Below are 17,846 nucleotides of genomic sequence, written 5' to 3'. Positions count from 1 at the left end.
CTCAAAGATGGAAAGATATTGACTAAGTTTATAGCAGAAATTGACTGATTTCTAAATCGCATTGACATAAAGGGATATGGGGATAGTGTTGGGGAAAAGACATTGAAGTGAAGATATTTCACAGCTGGATTCACAGAATACAGACAGCAAAGTACCTTAAATCTTGGAAGTGCCACAAATGTTGTCAAACATTTGGGAAATGATTGGAAACAGTTTGGACTGAGATCTCCTCAGTGACCTGTGTGCAGACCCCACCCCCGACTTGCTGTCAGCAATGTCCCCCTCGGTGTGGTTCCTGTGTCTGCTAAGGAAGACACTTGTCCTGTCTATGGTTATGTTAATTCAGCAGTCAACAACAGATTCTGTCCTGTCCTTATTTCTGTCTTTGGTTTAACATTTGTTTCCCTCTGAATTTCTGACGTGTTTGGAATGACTATTCGTCTGTCGCCTTAGAAAGGCTTTCCATAGAATGAGTAAAAACCAGCAAGAAATCACAGAATGTGAGTTAAACACAACTTCATTTCTGCCTCCATTTTAAGAGAAGATTCCTGGCCAGACAAACAAAGCTCATTGCAAAGTTTCACTTCATATTTTACCTGTTGTTCACAGACAGATTTCTTCAATGAGCTGCTCTATAAATATGGATTCAATTTGACTTTTTCTCACTGAGATGTTAAGCTTATTCCTGAATCAATACAGGGTCATCGGCAACAACATCATTTTATTAGACAAGGAGGTTCAATGGGATTTTTCACTGAAATCCACTGATGTCAATTCCTGAGATTGGAATTTATAATGAAACAATTTGGATTCAATGAAAACGGTCAGTTTAATAACCCCAATGTCCTGACTGCCTCACGTCCTGGCACCCTCACACCATCACATCCTCATGTCCCCAAACCCTCACATCCTGACCCACTCACGTCCATGAAACCTCACATCCTGACCCGCTGTGTACCTCTTTCTGTGTGTGGCCCCCTCGCTCTGTCCATCTCTGTATCCCTCTCTCCCTCTGTGTCCCTGTCTCTCTCTGTGTCCTTCTATCTCACTCTATCCCTCTCTTTTACTGAGTACCTCTTTCTCTCTGTGTCACTCTTTCTGTGTCCCTCTCCCTCTATGTATGGCCCTCTCCATGTCTCTCTCGCTGTGTACCTCTCTCTCTCTGTCCCACTCTCTCTCGCTGTGTCCCTCTCTGACCCCTCTCTCTCGCTGTGTCCCCCTCTCTCTCGCTGTGTCCCCCTCTCTCTCGCTGTGTCCCCCTCTCTCTCGCTGTGTCCCCCTCTCTCTCGCTGTGTCCCCCTCTCTCTCGCTGTGTCCCCCTCTCTCTCGCTGTGTCCCCCTCTCTCTCGCTGTGTCCCCCTCTCTCTCGCTGTGTCCCCCTCTCTCTCGCTGTGTTCCCCTCTCTCTCGCTGTGTCCCCCTCTCTCTCGCTGTGTCCCCCTCTCTCTCGCTGTGTCCCCCTCTCTCTCGCTGTGTCCCCCTCTCTCTCGCTGTGTCCCCCTCTCTCTCGCTGTGTCCCCCTCTCTCTCGCTGTGTCCCCCTCTCTCTCGCTGTGTCCCCCTCTCTCTCGCTGTGTCCCCCTCTCTCTCGCTGTGTCCCCCTCTCTCTCGCTGTGTCCCCCTCTCTCTCGCTGTGTCCCCCTCTCTCTCGCTGTGTCCCCCTCTCTCTCGCTGTGTCCCCCTCTCTCTCGCTGTGTCCCCCTCTCTCTCGCTGTGTCCCCCTCTCTCTCGCTGTGTCCCCCTCTCTCTCGCTGTGTCCCCCTCTCTCTCGCTGTGTCCCCCTCTCTCTCGCTGTGTCCCCCTCTCTCCCGCTGTGTCCCCCTCTCTCTCGCTGTGTCCCCCTCTCTCTCGCTGTGTCCCCCTCTCTCTCGCTGTGTCCCCCTCTCTCTCGCTGTGTCCCCCTCTCTCTCGCTGTGTCCCCCTCTCTCTCGCTGTGTCCCCCTCTCTCTCGCTGTGTCCCCCTCTCTCTCGCTGTGTCCCCCTCTCTCTCGCTGTGTCCCCCTCTCTCTCGCTGTGTCCCCCTCTCTCTCGCTGTGTCCCCCTCTCTCTCGCTGTGTCCCCCTCTCTCTCGCTGTGTCCCCCTCTCTCTCGCTGTGTCCCCCACTCTCTCGCTGTGTCCCCCTCTCTCTCGCTGTGTCCCCCTCTCTCTCGCTGCGTCCCTCTCTCTCTCGCTGCGTCCCCCTGTCTCTCGCCGCGTCCCCCCCTCTCTCGCCGCGTCCCCCTCTCTCTCGCTGCGTCCCCCCCTCTCTCGCTGCGTGCCTCTCTCTCTCGCTGCGTCCCCCTCTCTCTCGCTGCGTCCCCCTCTCTCTCGCTGCGTCCCCCCCCCTCTCTCGCTGCGTGCCTCGCTCTCGCTGTGTCCCCCTCTCTCTCGCTGGGTCCCCCTCTCTCTCGCTGCGTCCCTCTCTCTCTCGCTGCGTCCCCCCCTCTCTCGCTGCGTGCCTCGCTCTCGCTGCGTGCCTCTCCCTTGCTGCGTCCCTCTCCCTCGCTGCGCCACTCGCTCTGCGCCCCCAGTGTCTGAGTGAGTGTGTATAACAGTGAATGAGTGTGTCAGAGTCGGTGTGGATGTGAGTGTGTCATACAGTGAGTGAGTGTAAGAGTGAGAATTGGTGAGAACTAGTGTGTGTGAGAGTGAGTCAGTACGAGTGTGTGTGTGTAAGTGTGTGAAGAGTGTGTTTGAATAAGAGTGACTGAGTGTATAAGAGTGAGCGTGTGAGTGAATGTGAATGTGCGAGTCTGTGGGCGTGGTTGTGAGCGGGTTGGTGTGTGAGTGGGTATGTGAGTGTGAGTGATTGCAAGTGTGGGTGTGTGTGTAAGACTGAGCGAGTTAATGTGTAAAAGTGAGTGAGTATGTGTGTGTAAGTGTGTGCGTATGTAAGAATGTGTGTGTAATAGTGTGTGAGTGAGGATGTGAGTGAGTGTGAGTATGTAAGATTGTGTGTGTGTGAGACAGTGTGTAAGAATGATAGTGTTTGTGTAAGTGTGAGTGTGTAAGTGTGAGTGTAAGAGGATTGTGCAAGCGTGAGTGTGAGTGAGGAATTGTGTGTAAGTGTGAACAACTGAGTGTGTCTGTGTCTGAGTGAGAGTGATTGAGCGTGTAGGAGTGAGTGAATGTGTGAGTGTGAGTGTATGAGTGAGGATGTGAGTGTCTGAGTATGTATGAGTGAGTGAGTGTGAGTGAGTGAATGAGTAATTGTGTGTAAGTTAGTGTGAATGAGTGAGTCAGTCTGTGTGTGAGCGAGAGTGAGTGCGTGTGTAAGAGTGAGTGAGTGTGAGTGAATAATTGTGTGTGAGTGAGTCTGATCCTGAGTGAGTGTGTGTGAGTGAGTGAGCGTGTGAGTGCATGTGTGAGGATGTGTGTGCCTGAGTATGTATGACTGAGTGAGTGTGAGTGAGAGAGTGTGTCAGAGTCGGGGTGTAAGAGTGAGTGTGTGATTGGGTGAGTTAGTGTGTGTGTAAAAGTGAGTGTGGATGTAAGAGTTAGTGTGAGTGATTGTGTAAGTGTATAAGTGAGTGAGAGTGTAAGTGTGAATTAGTTAGCGTGTATGAGTATGTGAGTGAGTGTGTAATGGTGAGTGTGTAAGAGTGAGCGAGTCTGTGTGTGTATGTCAGAGTGAGTGATTGTGTAAGTCAGTTTGAGTGTGTGTGTGTGTGAGAGAGTTGGCGTGTAAGAATGAGTGAGTGGATTATTGAGAGTGAAAGAGTGTATCTGTATGTAATAGTGAGCATGTGATTGACTGTGTTGGGGTGAGTGTGAGTGATTATGTAAGAGTGAGTGTGAGTTAGCATGTGGGAGTGACAGTGTGTCAGAGTGACAGTGTGTCAGAGTGACAGTGTGTGTGTGAGAGTGAGTGTGAGTGTGTTTAAGACTGAGTGATTGTGTGTGAGTGGGTGGGTGGGTGTGAGTGTGTGTGTGTGAGTGGGTGTGTGTGAGTGGGTGTGTGTGAGTGGGTGTGTGTGAGTGGGTGTGTGTGAGTGGGTGTGGGTGAGTGGGTGTGGGTGAGTGGGTGTGGGTGAGTGGGGGTGGGTGAGTGGGGGTGGGTGAGTGGGGGTGGGTGAGTGGGTGTGGGTGGGTGAGTGGGTGTGGGTGGGTGGGTGAGTGGGTGTGGGTGAGTGGGTGTGGGTGAGTGGGTGTGGGTGAGTGGGTGTGGGTGAGTGGGTGTGGGTGAGTGGGTGTGGGTGAGTGGGTGTGGGTGTGGGTGAGTGGGTGTGGGTGAGTGGGTGTGGGTGGGTGTGTGTGAGTGGGTGTGTGTGAGTGGGTGTGGGTGAGTGGGTGTGGGTGAGTGGGTGTGGGGGTGTGGGTGAGTGGGTGTGGGTGAGTGGGTGTGGGTGAGTGGGTGTGGGTGAGTGGGTGTGGGTGAGTGGGTGTGGGTGAGTGGGTGTGGGTGAGTGGGTGTGGGGGAGTGGGTGTGGGGGAGTGGGTGTGGGGGAGTGGGTGTGGGTGTGGGTGGGTGTGGGTGTGAGTGGGTGTGGGTGTGAGTGGGTGTGGGTGTGAGTGGGTGTGGGTGTGAGTGGGTGTGGGTGTGAGTGGGTGTGAGTGGGTGTGGCTGTGAGTGGGTGTGGCTGTGAGTGGGTGTGGCTGTGAGTGGGTGTGGGTGTGAGTGGGTGTGGGTGTGAGTGGGTGTGGGTGTGAGTGGGTGTGGGTGTGAGTGGGTGTGGGTGTGAGTGGGTGTGGGTGTGAGTGGTTGTGGGTGTGGGTGTGAGTGGGTGTGGGTGTGTGTGGGTGTGAGTGGGTGTGGGTGTGTGTGAGTGGGTGTGTGTGAGTGTGTGTGGGTGTGTGTGAGTGGGTGTGGGTGTGTGTGAGTGGGTGTGGGTGTGTGTGAGTGGGTGTGGGTGTGTGTGAGTGGGTGTGGGTGTGAGTGGGTGTGGGTGTGGGTGTGTGGGTGTGGGTGTGTGGGTGTGGGTGTGTGTGAGTGGGTGTGGGTGTGTGTGAGTGGGTGTGGGTGTGTGTGAGTGGGTGTGGGTGTGTGTGAGTGGGTGTGGGTGTGTGTGGGTGTGTGTGAGTGGGTGTGGGTGGGTGTGTGTGAGTGGGTGTGGGTGTGTGTGAGTGGGTGTGGGTGTGTGTGAGTGGGTGTGGGTGTGGGTGTGTGGGTGTGGGTGTGTGTGAGTGGGTGTGGGTGTGTGTGAGTGGGTGTGGGTGTGTGTGAGTGGGTGTGGGTGTGTGTGAGTGGGTGTGGGTGTGTGTGGGTGTGTGTGAGTGGGTGTGGGTGGGTGTGTGTGAGTGGGTGTGGGTGTGTGTGAGTGGGTGTGGGTGTGTGTGAGTGGGTGTGGGTGTGTGTGAGTGGGTGTGGGTGTGTGTGAGTGGGTGTGGGTGTGTGTGAGTGGGTGTGGGTGTGTGTGAGTGGGTGTGGGTGTGTGTGAGTGGGTGTGGGTGTGTGTGAGTGGGTGTGTGTGAGTGGGTGTGGGTGTGTGTGTGTGTGTGTGAGTGGGTGTGTGTGTGTGTGAGTGGGTGTGTGTGTGAGTGGGTGTGGGTGTGTGTGAGTGGGTGTGGGTGTGTGTGAGTGGGTGTGGGTGTGTGTGAGTGGGTGTGTGTGAGTGGGTGTCGGTGTGGGTGTGTGTGAGTGGGTGTGGGTGTGTGTGAGTGGGTGTGGGTGTGTGTGAGTGGGTGGGTGTGAGTGGGTGTGGGTGTGTGTGAGTGGGTGTGGGTGTGTGTGAGTGGGTGTGGGTGTGTGTGAGTGGGTGTGGGTGTGTGTGAGTGGGTGTGTGTGAGTGGGTGTGGGTGTGTGTGAGTGGGTGTGGGTGTGTGTGAGTGGGTGTGGGTGTGTGTGAGTGGGTGTGGGTGTGTGTGAGTGGGTGTGAGTGGGTGTGGGTGTGTGGGTGTGGGTGTGTGTGAGTGGGTGTGGGTGTGTGTGAGTGGGTGTGGGTGTGTGTGAGTGGGTGTGGGTGTGTGTGAGTGGGTGTGGGTGTGTGTGAGTGGGTGTGTGTGAGTGTGTGTGAGTGGGTGTGGGTGTGTGTGAGTGGGTGTGGGTGTGTGTGAGTGGGTGTGAGAGAGTGAGTGTGGAATCAGCGTGCAATAATAAGTGAGTCTGTAGTAATGAGTGAGTTTCAGTGTGTAAGTGAGTGTGAGTGAGTGATTGTGTAATGGTGAGTGAGCGTGAGTCGGGGTGTGTAAGAGTGAGTTAATGAGTGAGAGTATGTTAGTGAGTGATTGTGCAAGAGTGTGTGAGTATGTGTGTGTGTGAGACTGATTGAGTGAGTGTGTGAGAGTGAGTGAGTGTGGAATCAGTGTGTAATAATGAGTGAGTCTATAGGAATGAGTGAGTTTCAGTGTGTAAGTGAGTGTGAGTGAGTGTGTAAGCGTGAGTTAAATCCACTCGATTAGATTGCACACTGTATCGCACTGCAGTGTATCTTTTAACTGTGAGTGTGTGCAAGAGTGAGCGAGTCAGTGTGTGTGATTGTGTAAGTGAATTTGAGTGTGTGAGCGAGTTAGTGTGTAAGAATGAGTGAGTGTGCGAGTGTGTGCGTGTAATAGTGGGGGTGAGTGTGTGTGTAAGAGTGAATGATTAAGTGTGTGAGGGAGTGTGAGTGCGAGTTTGTAGCAGTGTGTGTGAGTGAATGTATAAGAGTGAGTGTGTGAGTGAGTGTGTAAGAGAGTGAGTGTGTGTGTGATTGAATGTGTAAAGGTGAGTGGGGGGTGTGAGTGAGTGTTTAAGTGTGAGAGAGTGTGTGTGAGAGACTGAGTGAGTGTGTGAGAGTAAGTGAGTGTGTAATAATGAGTGAGGGTGTAGGGATAAGAGTGTGAGTGAGTGTGTAATGGTGAGCGAGTGTGAGTCAGGGTGTGTAAGAGTGAGTTAGTGAGTGTGTTAGTGAGTGATTGTGTACGACTGTGTGAGTGAGTGTGTAAGCGTGAGTTAAATCCACTCGATTAGATTGCACACTGTATCGCACTGCAGTGTATCTGTTAACTGTGAGTGTGTGCAAGAGTGAGCGAGTCTTGCACGACTAGAGAGCTCGATTAGATTCCAGTCTGTAACTCACTCCCGGGTATCTGTTATTCAATATATAAACCATTGTGAACCCCTCGATTAGATTCCAGTCTGTAACTCACTCCCAGGTACCTGTTATTCTATATATAAACACCCCTGAATCCCTCAATTAGATTCCAGTCTGTAACTCACTCCCGGGTATCTGTTATTCTATATATAAACACCCCTGAATCCCTCAATTAGATCCTGCTCCTATTCCTCGTGGTCTGTTATTGCTAATTATCTCTCTGTTTATCTATTTCAGAGTATCCAGAAAAGTGGGATGGGAATGAATTCGGCATCGTTTTGGATTTGGATATTGGAGAAATCATCATTTGGGATAAGTTCTGTTACGTTGATAATTTCCTACCTTCTTTAAAAATAAAACCCTTCCTTTGGAAACATTGCCTCATTCCCTCTACTTGCTGTAAATATCCTGGCAGCTTCTGTTTTGGAAACTGTAGAGGAACATTTATTCCCTTTGTAACCCCATGCTGAACCTGTCCTGGGAGTGTTTGCTGGGGACAGTGTAGAGGGAGCTTTACTCTGTATCTAACACCATGCTGTACCTGTCCTGGGAGTGTTTGATGGGGACAGTGTAGAGGGAGCTTTACTCTGTATCTGACCCTGTGCTGTACCTGCCCTGGGAGTGTTTGATGGTGACAGTGTCGAGGGAGCATTACTCTTTATCGAACCCCGTGCAGTACCTGTCCTGGGAATGTTTGATGGGTCTTTAAGAGAAGATTCCAGGCCACAAAAACAAAGCTCATTGCAAAGTTTCACTTCATATTTTACATGTTGTTCACAGACAGATTTCTTCAATGAGCTGCTCTATAAATTTGGATTCAATTTGATTTATTCACACTGTGAGATGTTAAGCTTATTCCTCAATCAGTACAGGGTCATCGGCAACAACATCATTTTATTAGACAAGGAGGTTCAATGGGATTTTTTCACTGAAATCATCTGATGTCATTTCATGAGATTAGAATTTATAATGAAACAATTTGGATTGAATGAAAACGGTTAGTTTGATAACCCCAACTGCTTTCTGTTAACTCGCCCGTCACTCTCCACTCTCACCTTGTTTTTAAGTTGGGGAATTCTGCTGGCAGCTTGTGCACAGGAAGAGCCCCAAAATGGTGGCACTTTCAAAATTAAGTTCAGAGTCTCTGAAGATGGATTTCTTTCTCTCTTTCTACTTGAACATGTACACACTGACAGCAGGCATATTGATTGCACAGCAAGATTCCCCAGTCAGAAATGTGATCATGGTGGAAAATTCCCCTACGTCCCCTGTGGAAAGGTTGAATTAACTCCCTCATTCCCACGTTTAAGTTTAAGACTTTTAACTCATGACCTTCAAACATTTTGCAGTCCGTGAGCTACCTTTTAATAAGTGTGGTCACTGTTGCTGTGTTTTTTGAAAATATTTTCATTCCGATGTGGACGGACATAACAACATACAAACAATCAGTCAGTCACAACACAAACAAAATACTATTCTCCTCATTTGACATTTATTCCTTTATTTCCATTAAACCTTTCCGCTCTTCCCTCCCCTTACCCACTGGCAACAAACAGATCTGTAAATAGAGACAAGAACAGCTTCCATCTCGTCCAGAAACCCCCATCTGAGCCACAAAGGGCTAACTTTAGTTTCTCAAGTTTAAGGAATTCCGCAATATCCCTCAACCATGTCGATATTTTTGGCGGATCTTCTGACTTCCCTTCCAATAAAATTAGCCTCCGGGCGATCAATGTGACAAAGGCCACCACATCGGCCCCGTCCCCACCTATTAGTCCCGGTACTTCCGACACCCCAGAAATTGCCTCGTGGTCCCAGTAATATTTCCACCTCCACAACTTTTGTTCGTGTTGAAATAGCGAGAGCCAGAAGCCCACAAATCGTGGACGTGACCAGAAGATGTGGACATGGTTAACTGGTCCTCCTTTACACTCTCACATTTATCTTCTTCCTCTGTGAGGAATCTGCTCATTCGTTCCTGTGTCATATGGGCCCCTGTGTACATCCTTGAATTGTATCAAGCCCATCCGAGCACATGAAGATGTCGCATTGACCCTGTGTATAATCTCACTCCATAGTCCCCATTCCAACTCCATATCCAACTCTTCCTTCCACTTTTGTTTCATCTCTTCAATCGCTGCTTTCTTTCTGTCCATCAGCCACCTGTAAATGTTAGTAATTCTCCCATCACCAACTCAGCTGGGAGGAGCAATTTCTCCAGCAGCTTGTTCTCCGGTAGGCAAACGAACGAGGACAACTCCTTTTTCACCAAGTTTCATCATTGAAGATAATTAAACTTCACCTCCCTCTGCATTTTATGTTTCTCCCTCAATTCTTCAAATCTACTTTCCAACAACAAGTCTGTAACCTGTCTCAGCCCAGCTTTATGCCACTGTTTAAATATTGTATCCAGTCTTGCCGCTGGGGTGAATCGGTGGTTTCCATAAATAGAGGCTTGCACCGTCAAGTTTCCCAAAGTAAAATGGCATCTCCGCTTGCTCCAGATGTTGAAGGAAGATGCCAGCACCGGGCTTTGTGTCAACCTCCCCGGGGGAAATGGGAGTGCAGCCGCAGCGGAAGTCTGCAAACTAGCCCCCTTACACGATTCTTCCACCACCTGTACCCATTCCGCTTCTTCCTCTCCCCACCATTGCCCAATCTTCTCCAAATTCACCGCCCAATAATAATACAAAAGATTGGGAAGCACCAACCCTCCCACCCACCCATTCTTTTTAAATATGAGCTGGTCTTTTTGAAGAGAAATCCAATTAATCACCTTCCAGTTACCGATGGAGAAGTCATCTGCCGCATTTCCTATCTGATTAGAGCAGGGTGTCTGTGTGAGGGTAAGTGTGTTACTGTGTGTGTGGACTTTTCTCTATCTGTCTATCTGCCAGTCGCCCTGGTCCAAGATTATATTTCACTCTCCATAGATGCTGCCTGACCTGCTCAGTATTTTCCCGCATTGGTACAAGAGCGCGGAGGTAAGGCTGAACTTATACAAGACACTAGTTAGACCTCAGCTGGAATATTGTGGACAGTTCTGGGTGCCACACTGTAGGAAGGATGTGAACACACTGGAGCGAGTGCAGAGGAGGTTCACAAGAATGGTTCAGGAATGAGAAACTTCAGTGATGAGGTTAGATTGGAGAGGTTGGGTCTGTTCTCCACGGAGAGAAATGGCCAAGAGGAGATGAGATAGAGGTGTTCAAATTCTTGGGGGTGCCGGACAGAGTAGACAGGGAGAAACGGTTCCCACTATTAAGAAGATCAAGAACGAGATGGCAGAGAATTAAAGTGAATTGGAAAAGAAGCAAATATGATGTGAGAAAATGGAAACAGTATAGTGTAGAGAGAGCCCTGCTCGATATCTGACCCCGTGCTGTACCTGTCCTGGGAGTGTTTGATGGGGACAGTGTAGAGGGAGCTTTACTCTGTACCTAACCCTGTACTGTACCTGTCCTGGGAGTGTTTGATGGGGACAGTGTAGAGGGAGCTTTACTCTGTATCTGACCCTGTGCTGTACCTGCCCTGGGAGTGTTTGATGGGGACAGTGTAGAGGGTGCTTTACTCTGTATCTAACCCCGTGCTGTACCTGTCCTGGGAGTGTTTGATGGGGGCAGTGTAGAGGGAGCTTTACTCTGTATCTAACCCCGTGCTGTACCTGTCCTGGGAGTGTTTGATGGGGACAGTGTAGAGGGAGCTTTACTCTGTATCTAACCCCGTACTGTACCTGTCCTGGGAGTGTTTGATGGGGACAGTGTAGAGGGAGCTTTACTCTGTATCTAACCCCGTGCTGTACCTGTCCTGGGAGTGTTTGATGGGGACAGTGTAGAGGGAGCTTCACACTGTATCTAACCCCATGCTGTACCTGTCCTGGGAGTGTTTGATGGGGACAGTGTAGAGGGTGCTTTACTCTGTATCTAACCTCATGCTGTACCTGCCCTGGGAGTGTTTGATGGGGACAGTGTAGAGAGAGCTTTACTCTGTATCTGACCCTGTGCTGTACCTGTCCTGGGAGTGTTTGATGGGGACAGTGTAGAGGGAGCTTTACTCTGTATCTAACCCCATGCTGTACCTGTCCTGGGAGTGTTTGATGGGGACAGTGTAGAGGGTGCTTTACTCAGTATGTAACCCCGTGCTGTACCTGCCCTGGGAGTGTTTGATGGGGACAGTGTAGAGAGAGCTTTACACTGTATCTAACCCCATGCTGTACCTGTCCTGGGAGTGTTTGATGGGGACAGTGTGAGGGAGCTTCACACTGCATCTAACCCCATGCTGTACCTGTCCTGGGAGAGTTTGATGGGGACGGTGAAGAGGGAGCTTTACTCTGTATCTAACCTCATGCTGTACCTGTCCTGGGAGTGTTTGATGGGGGACAGTGTAGAGAGAGCTTTACTCTGTATCTGACCCTGTGCTGTTCCTGTCCTGGGAGTGTTTGATGGGGACAGTGTAGAGGGAGTTTTACTCTGTATCTAACCCCGTGCTGTACCTGTCCTGGGAGTGTTTGATGGGGACAGTGTAGAGGGTGCTTTACTCTGTATCTAACCCCGTGCTGAACCTGTCCTGGGAGTGTTTGATGGGGACAGTGTAGAGGGAGCTTTACTCTGTATCTAACCCCGTACTGTACCTGTCCTGGGAGTGTTTGATGGGGACAGTGTAGAGGGAGCTTTACTCTGTATCTAACCCCGTGCTGTACCTGTCCTGGGAGTGTTTGATGGGGACAGTGTAGAGGGAGCTTTACTCTGTATCGAAACCCATGCTGTACCTGTCCTGGGAGTGTTTGATGGGGACAGTGTAGAGGGTGCTTTACTCAGTATGTAACCCCGTGCTGTACCTGCCCTGGGAGTGTTTGATGGGGACAGTGTAGAGGGAGCTTTACTCTGTATCTAACCCCGTGCTGTACCTGTCCTGGGAGTGTTTGATGGGGACAGTGTAGAGGGAGCTTTACTCTGTATCGAAACCCATGCTGTACCTGTCCTGGGAGTGTTTGATGGGGACAGTGTAGAGGGAGCTTTACTCTGTATCTAACCCCATGCTGTACCTGTCCTGGGAGTGTTTGATGGGGACAGTGTAGAGGGTGCTTTACTCAGTATGTAACACCGTGCTGTACCTGCCCTGGGAGTGTTTGATGGGGACAGTGTAGTGAGAGCTTTAAACTGTATCTAACCCCATGCTGTACCTGTCCTGGGAGTGTTTCATGGGGACAGTGTGAGGGAGCTTCACACTGTATCTAACCCCATGCTGTACCTGTCCTGGGAGTGTTTGATGGGGACGGTGTAGAGGGAGCTTTACTCTGTATCTAACCTCATGCTGTACCTGTTCTGGGAGTGTTTGATGGGGGACAGTGTAGAGAGAGCTTTACTCTGTATCTGACCCTGTGCTGTACCTGTCCTGGGAGTGCTTGATGGGGACAGTGTAGAGGGAGCTTTACTCTGTATCGAAACCCATGCTGTACCTGTCCTGGGAGTGTTTGATGGGGACAGTGTAGAGGGTGCTTTACTCAGTATGTAACCCCGTGCTGTACCTGCCCTGGGAGTGTTTGATGGGGACAGTGTAGAGAGAGCTTTACACTGTATCTAACCCCGTGCTGTATCTGTCCTGGGAGTGTTTGATGGGGACAGTGTCGAGGGAGCTTTACTCTGTATCTAACCCCGTCCTGTACCTGTCCTGGGAGTGTTTGATGGGGACAGTGTAGAGGGAGCTTCACTCTGTATCGAAACCCATGCTGTACCTGTCCTGGGAGTGTTTGATGGGGACAGTGTAGAGGGAGCTTTACTCTGTACCTAACCCCATGCTGTACCTGTCCTGGGAGTGTTTGATGGGGACAGTGTAGAGGGTGCTTTACTCAGTATGTAACCCCGTGCTGTACCTGCCCTGGGAGTGTTTGATGGGGACAGTGTAGAGAGAGCTTTACACTGTATCTAACCCCATGCTGTACCTGTCCTGGGAGTGTTTGATGGGGGACAGTGTAGAGAGAGCTTTACTCTGTATCTGACCCTGTGCTGTACCTATCCTGGGAGTGTTTGATCGGGACAGTGTAGAGGGAGCGTTACTCTGTATCTAACCCCGTGCTGTACCTGTCCTGGGAGTGTTTGATGGGGACAGTGTAGAGGGTGCTTTACTCTGTATCTAACCCCGTGCTGAACCTGTCCTGGGAGTGTTTGATGGGGACAGTGTAGAGGGAGCTTTACTCTGTATCTAACCCCGTGCTGTACCTGTCCTGGGAGTGTTTGCTGGGGACAGTGTAGAGGGAGCTTTACTCTGTATCTAACCCTGTGCTGTACCTGTCCTGGGAGTGTTTGATGGGGACAGTGGAGAGGGAGCTTTACTCTGTATCTAACCCCGTGCTGTACCTGTCCTGGGAGTGTTTGCAGGGGACAGTGTAGCGGGAGCTTTACTCTGTACCTAACCCCGTGCTGTACCTGTCCTGGGAGTGTTTGATGGGGACAGTGTAGAGGTTGCTTTACTCTGTATCTAACCCCGTGCTGTACCTGTCCTGGGAGTGTTTGATGGGGACAGTGTAGAGGTTGCTTTACTCTGTATCTAACCCCGTGCTGTACCTGTCCTGGAAGTGTTTGATGGGGACAGTGTAGAGGGAGCTTTACTCTGTATCTAACCCCGTGCTGTTCCTGTCCTGGGAGTGTTTGCTGGGGACAGTGTAGAGGGTCCTTTACTCTGTATCTAACCCCGTGCTGTACCTGCCCTGGGAGTGTTTGATGGGGACAGTGGCGAGGGAGCTTTACTCTGTATCTAACTCTGTGCTGTACCTGTCCTGGGAGTGTTTGATGGGGACAGTGTAGAGGGTGCTTTACTCTGTATCTAACCCCATGCTGTAGCTGCCCTGGGAGTGTTTGATGGGGACAGCATAGAGGAACCCTTACTCTGTATCTAACCCCGTGCTGTACCTGTCCTGGGAGTGTTTGATGGGGACAGCATAGAGGAACCCTTACTCTGTATCTGACCCCGTGCTGTACCTGTCCTGGGAGTGTTTGATGGGGACAGCGTGAGTGAGTGGTTGTGTCAGTGTATAAGTGAGTGAGTGTGTAAGTGTGAATGAGTTTGTGTGTGAGTATGTGAGTGAGTGACTGTGTCAAAAGTTACTGAATGTGTAATGGTGAGTTTGTTTAAGAGTGAGCAAGTCAGTGTGTGTGTGTATGTCAGTGTGAGTCATTGTGTCAGTCAGTTTGAGTTTGTGAGTGAGTGTGTGTGAGTGGTGGTGTGTAAGAATTAGTGAGTGGGTTATTGAGTGTGAAAGAGTGTGTAGGAGTGAGTGTGTGTTAGCATGTGGGTGTGATAGTGTGTCAGAGTGATAGTGAGTGTGTGAGAGTGAGTGTTTGTAAGACCGAGTGAGTGTGTGAGACTAAGTGAGTGTGTGTGAGTCAATGTGTAATAATGAGTGAGTCTGTAGGAATGAGTGAGTTTCAGTCTGTATGTGAGTGTGAGTGAGTGTAATCGTGAGCGAATGTGAGTCAGGATGTGTAACAGTGAGTTAGTGAGAGTGTGTGTTAGTGAGTGATTGTGTAAGAGTGTGAGTGAGTGTGTCAGACTGTGTGATTGAGTGTGTGCGCGTAAGAGTGAGTGACTGTATAAGTGTGAGTGTATGAGTGAGTGTGTAAGTGTGAACGAGTTAGTGTGTGTGAGTATGTGAGTGAGTGACTGTCAAGAGTGACTGAGTGTGTAATGGTGAGTGTGTGTAGGAGTGAGTGAATCAGTGTGTACGTATATCAATGTGAGTGATTGTGTAAATCAGTTTGAGTGTGTGAGTGAGTGTGAGCTAGTATGTAAGAATGAGTGAGTAGGTGATTGAGTGTGAAAGTGTGTCTGTGTGTAATTGTGAGAGGGTGAAGAACTGTGAATCAGTATGCAAGAGTGATGTGTGTTAGCATCTGGGAGTGATTGTGTCAGAGTGACAGGTGTGTAAGAATGAGTGTGTGACTGTGACAGTGAGTGTGTGACAGTGAGTGTGTGAGTGAGTGTGTGTGCGACTGAGTGAGTGTGTGAAAGTAAGTGAGGGTGTGTGGATCAGTGTATACTAATGAGTGAGTCTATAGGAATGAGAGTGAGCGTGAGTGAGTCAGTGTGTAATAGTGAGCGAGTGTGACACAGGTGTGTAAGAGTGAGTTAGTGAGTGAGTGTTAGTGCGTGATTGTGTAAGTGTGTGAGCGAGTGTGTAAGCGTATGCATGTGAGCGAGTGTGTAAGTGTGTGTGAGAGAGTGAGTGAAATCTACCCCCTCAATTAGATTGCACACTGTGTTGCACTCCAGTATATCTGTTAACAGTGAGTGTGTGTTAGGGTGACTGTGTGTAAGAGTGAGTGAGTCAGTGTGTGAGTATGTAAGTGTGAGTGATTGTGTAAGTGAGTTTGAGTGTGTGGGCGAGTTAGTGTGGAAGAATGAGTGTGTGTGTAATAGTGGGTGTGAGTGAGTGTGTATGAGTGAGTGAGTGAGTGTGTATCAGTGAGTGAGTGTGTAAGAGCGAGTGTGTGTGTGTGAAGGAATGTGTAAGAGTGAGTGAGGGAGTGTGAGTGAGTGTGCAAGTGAGTGCTTACGTATGAGAGAATGAGTGTGTGTAAGACTGAGTGACTGGTGTGAATGTGTAAGTGAGAGTGTGAGAGTAAGTCAGTGTGTAATAATGAGTGAGTGTGTAGGAATAATTGAGTTTCAGTGTGTGAGCGAGTGTGTAATAGTGAGCAAGTGTGCGTCAGGGTGTGTAAGCGTGATTTAGTTATTAAGTGCGTGATAGTGTGTGTTAGTGAGCGATTGTGTCAGGGTGTGAGTGAGTGTGTAAGAGTGAGTTAAATCTAACCCCTCAATTTGGTTTCACTCTGTAACACACTCCTGGGTATCTGTTATTCTCCATATAAACTATCCTGAACCCCTCGATTAGATTCCAGTCTGTAACTCACTCCTGGGTATCTGTTGTTCTATTATAAACTATCCTGAACCCCTCGATTAGATTCCTGTCTGTCACTCACTCCCGGGTATCTGTTATTCTATATATAAACTATCCCGAAGCCCTCGATTAGATTCCAGTCTGTAACTCACTCCCGGGTATCTGTTATTCTGTATATCATCTATCCCGAAGCCCTCCATTAGATTGCAGTCAGTAATTCATTCCCAGATATAATCTATTCTGTGTATTAACCAACGATATGCCGGACTGAGATGTGGAGGAATTTTGTCACTCAGATGGTGGTGAATCCTGGGAATTCTCTATCCCAGAGGGATGTGGAGACTCAGTCATTGAGCCGGTTCTAGACTGCGATTGATTGATCAACAAGAGGCACGGGGATATGGCAGGAAGACGGTGTTGAAATGGAAGAATCTCCATGATCATATTGACTGGTGGAGTGAGTTCGAAGGGCTGAATGGACCAGTCCTGCTCCTATTCCTTGTGGTCTATCATTGCTAATTATTTCTATGTTTATCTATTTAAGATTATCCGGAAAAGTGGGATGGAAATGAATTCGGCATCGTTTTGGATTTGGATATTGGAGTAATCATCATTTGGGGTCAGTTCTGTTATGTTGATAATTTGCGATCTCTTTTCAAAATAAAACCCTTCCTTTGAAAACATTGCTTCATTCCCTCTACTTGCTGTAAATATCCTGGCAGCGTCTGTTGTGGAAATTGGAGAGGAACATTTATTCCGTTTGTAACCCTGTGGTGCACCTGTCCTGGTAGTGTTTGATGGGACAGTGTAGAGGGAGCTTTACTCTGTATCTAACCCCGTGCTGTACCTGTCCTGGGAGTGTTTGATGGGGCAGTGTAGAGGGAGCTTTACTCTGTATCTAACACCATGCTGCACCTGTCCTGGAAGTGTTTGATGGGGTCAGTGCAGAGGGAGCTTTACTCTATATTTAACCCCGTGCTGTACCTGTCCTGGGAGTGTTTGATGGGGAGAGTGTAGAGGGAGCTTTACTCTGTATCTAACCCCGTGCTGTACCTGTACTGGGAGTGTTTGATGGGGACAGTGTAGAGGGAGCTTTACTCTGTATCTAACCCTGTGCTGTACCTGTACTGGGAGTGTTTGATGGGGACAGCATAGAGGAACCCCTACTCTGTATCTAACCCCGTACTGTACCTGTCCTGAGAGTGTTTGATGGGGACAGTGTAGAGGGAGCTGTACTCTATATCTGACCCTGTGCTGTACCTGTCCTGGGAGTGTTTGATGGGGACAGTGTAGAGGGTGCTTTACTCTGTATCTAACCTCGTGCTGTACCTGTCCTGGGAGTGTTTGATGTGGACAGTGTAGAGGGAGCTTTACTCTGTATCTAACCCCACGCTGTACCTGTCCCTGGAGTGTTTGATGGGGACAGTGTAGAGGGAGCTTTACACTGTATCTAACCCCGTGCTGTACCTGTCCTGGGAGTGTTTGATGGGGACAGTGTAGAGGGAGCTTTACTCTGTGTCTAACCCTGTGCTGTACCTGTCCTGGGAGTGTTTGATGGGGACAGTGTAGAGGGAGCTTTACTCTGTATCTGACCCTGTGCTGTACCTGTCCTGGGAGTGTTTGATGTGATCAGTGTAGAGGAAACCTTACTCTGTATCTAACCCCGTGCTGTACCTGTCCTGGGAGTGTTTGATGGGGACAGTGTAGAGGGAGCTTTACACTGTATCTAACCCCGTGCTGTACCTGTCCTGTGAGTGTTTGATGGGGACAGTGTAGAGGGAGCTTTACTCTGTGTCTAACCCTGTGCTGTACCTGTCCTGGGAGTGTTTGATGGGGACAGTGTAGAGGGAGCTTTACTCTCTATCTGACCCTGTGCTGTACCTGTCCTGGGAGTGTTTGATGGGGACAGTGTAGAGGGAGCTTTACTCTGTATCTGACCCTGTGCTGTACCTGTCCTGG

At 49.7% G+C, this 17,846-nt stretch overlaps 3 long non-coding RNA genes across 3 annotated transcripts in view; 2 read left to right on the top strand and 1 right to left on the bottom strand.

Annotated features, from left to right (window-relative positions):
- Positions 1 to 617: 617 nt before the first annotated feature.
- LOC140410188 (uncharacterized) lies at positions 618 to 7,365 on the top strand. The gene is made up of 2 exons (XR_011940548.1): positions 618 to 823; positions 7,229 to 7,365. It is a non-coding gene; the product is annotated as an uncharacterized lncRNA (long non-coding RNA).
- A 1,712-nt stretch (positions 7,366 to 9,077) lies between these two features.
- The window catches only part of LOC140410187 (uncharacterized), a 179,754-nt gene continuing 170,985 nt past the window's right edge, over positions 9,078 to 17,846 (bottom strand). The window contains exon 6 of the long non-coding RNA XR_011940541.1: positions 9,078 to 9,154. This is a non-coding gene — a long non-coding RNA (uncharacterized lncRNA). The remainder of the gene's footprint in view (positions 9,155 to 17,846) is intronic.
- Positions 15,592 to 17,846, top strand: part of LOC140410189 (uncharacterized) — a 37,579-nt gene continuing 35,324 nt past the window's right edge. Inside the window, exon 1 of the long non-coding RNA XR_011940549.1 lies at positions 15,592 to 16,506. This is a non-coding gene — a long non-coding RNA (uncharacterized lncRNA). The remainder of the gene's footprint in view (positions 16,507 to 17,846) is intronic.

This window comes from Scyliorhinus torazame, chromosome 4 (assembly GCF_047496885.1).
Source record: "Scyliorhinus torazame isolate Kashiwa2021f chromosome 4, sScyTor2.1, whole genome shotgun sequence".
Taxonomy (NCBI): domain Eukaryota; kingdom Metazoa; phylum Chordata; class Chondrichthyes; order Carcharhiniformes; family Scyliorhinidae; genus Scyliorhinus; species Scyliorhinus torazame.
Note: the sequence above shows the minus strand (reverse complement) of the source record. Positions and strands in the feature narration are given on the sequence as shown.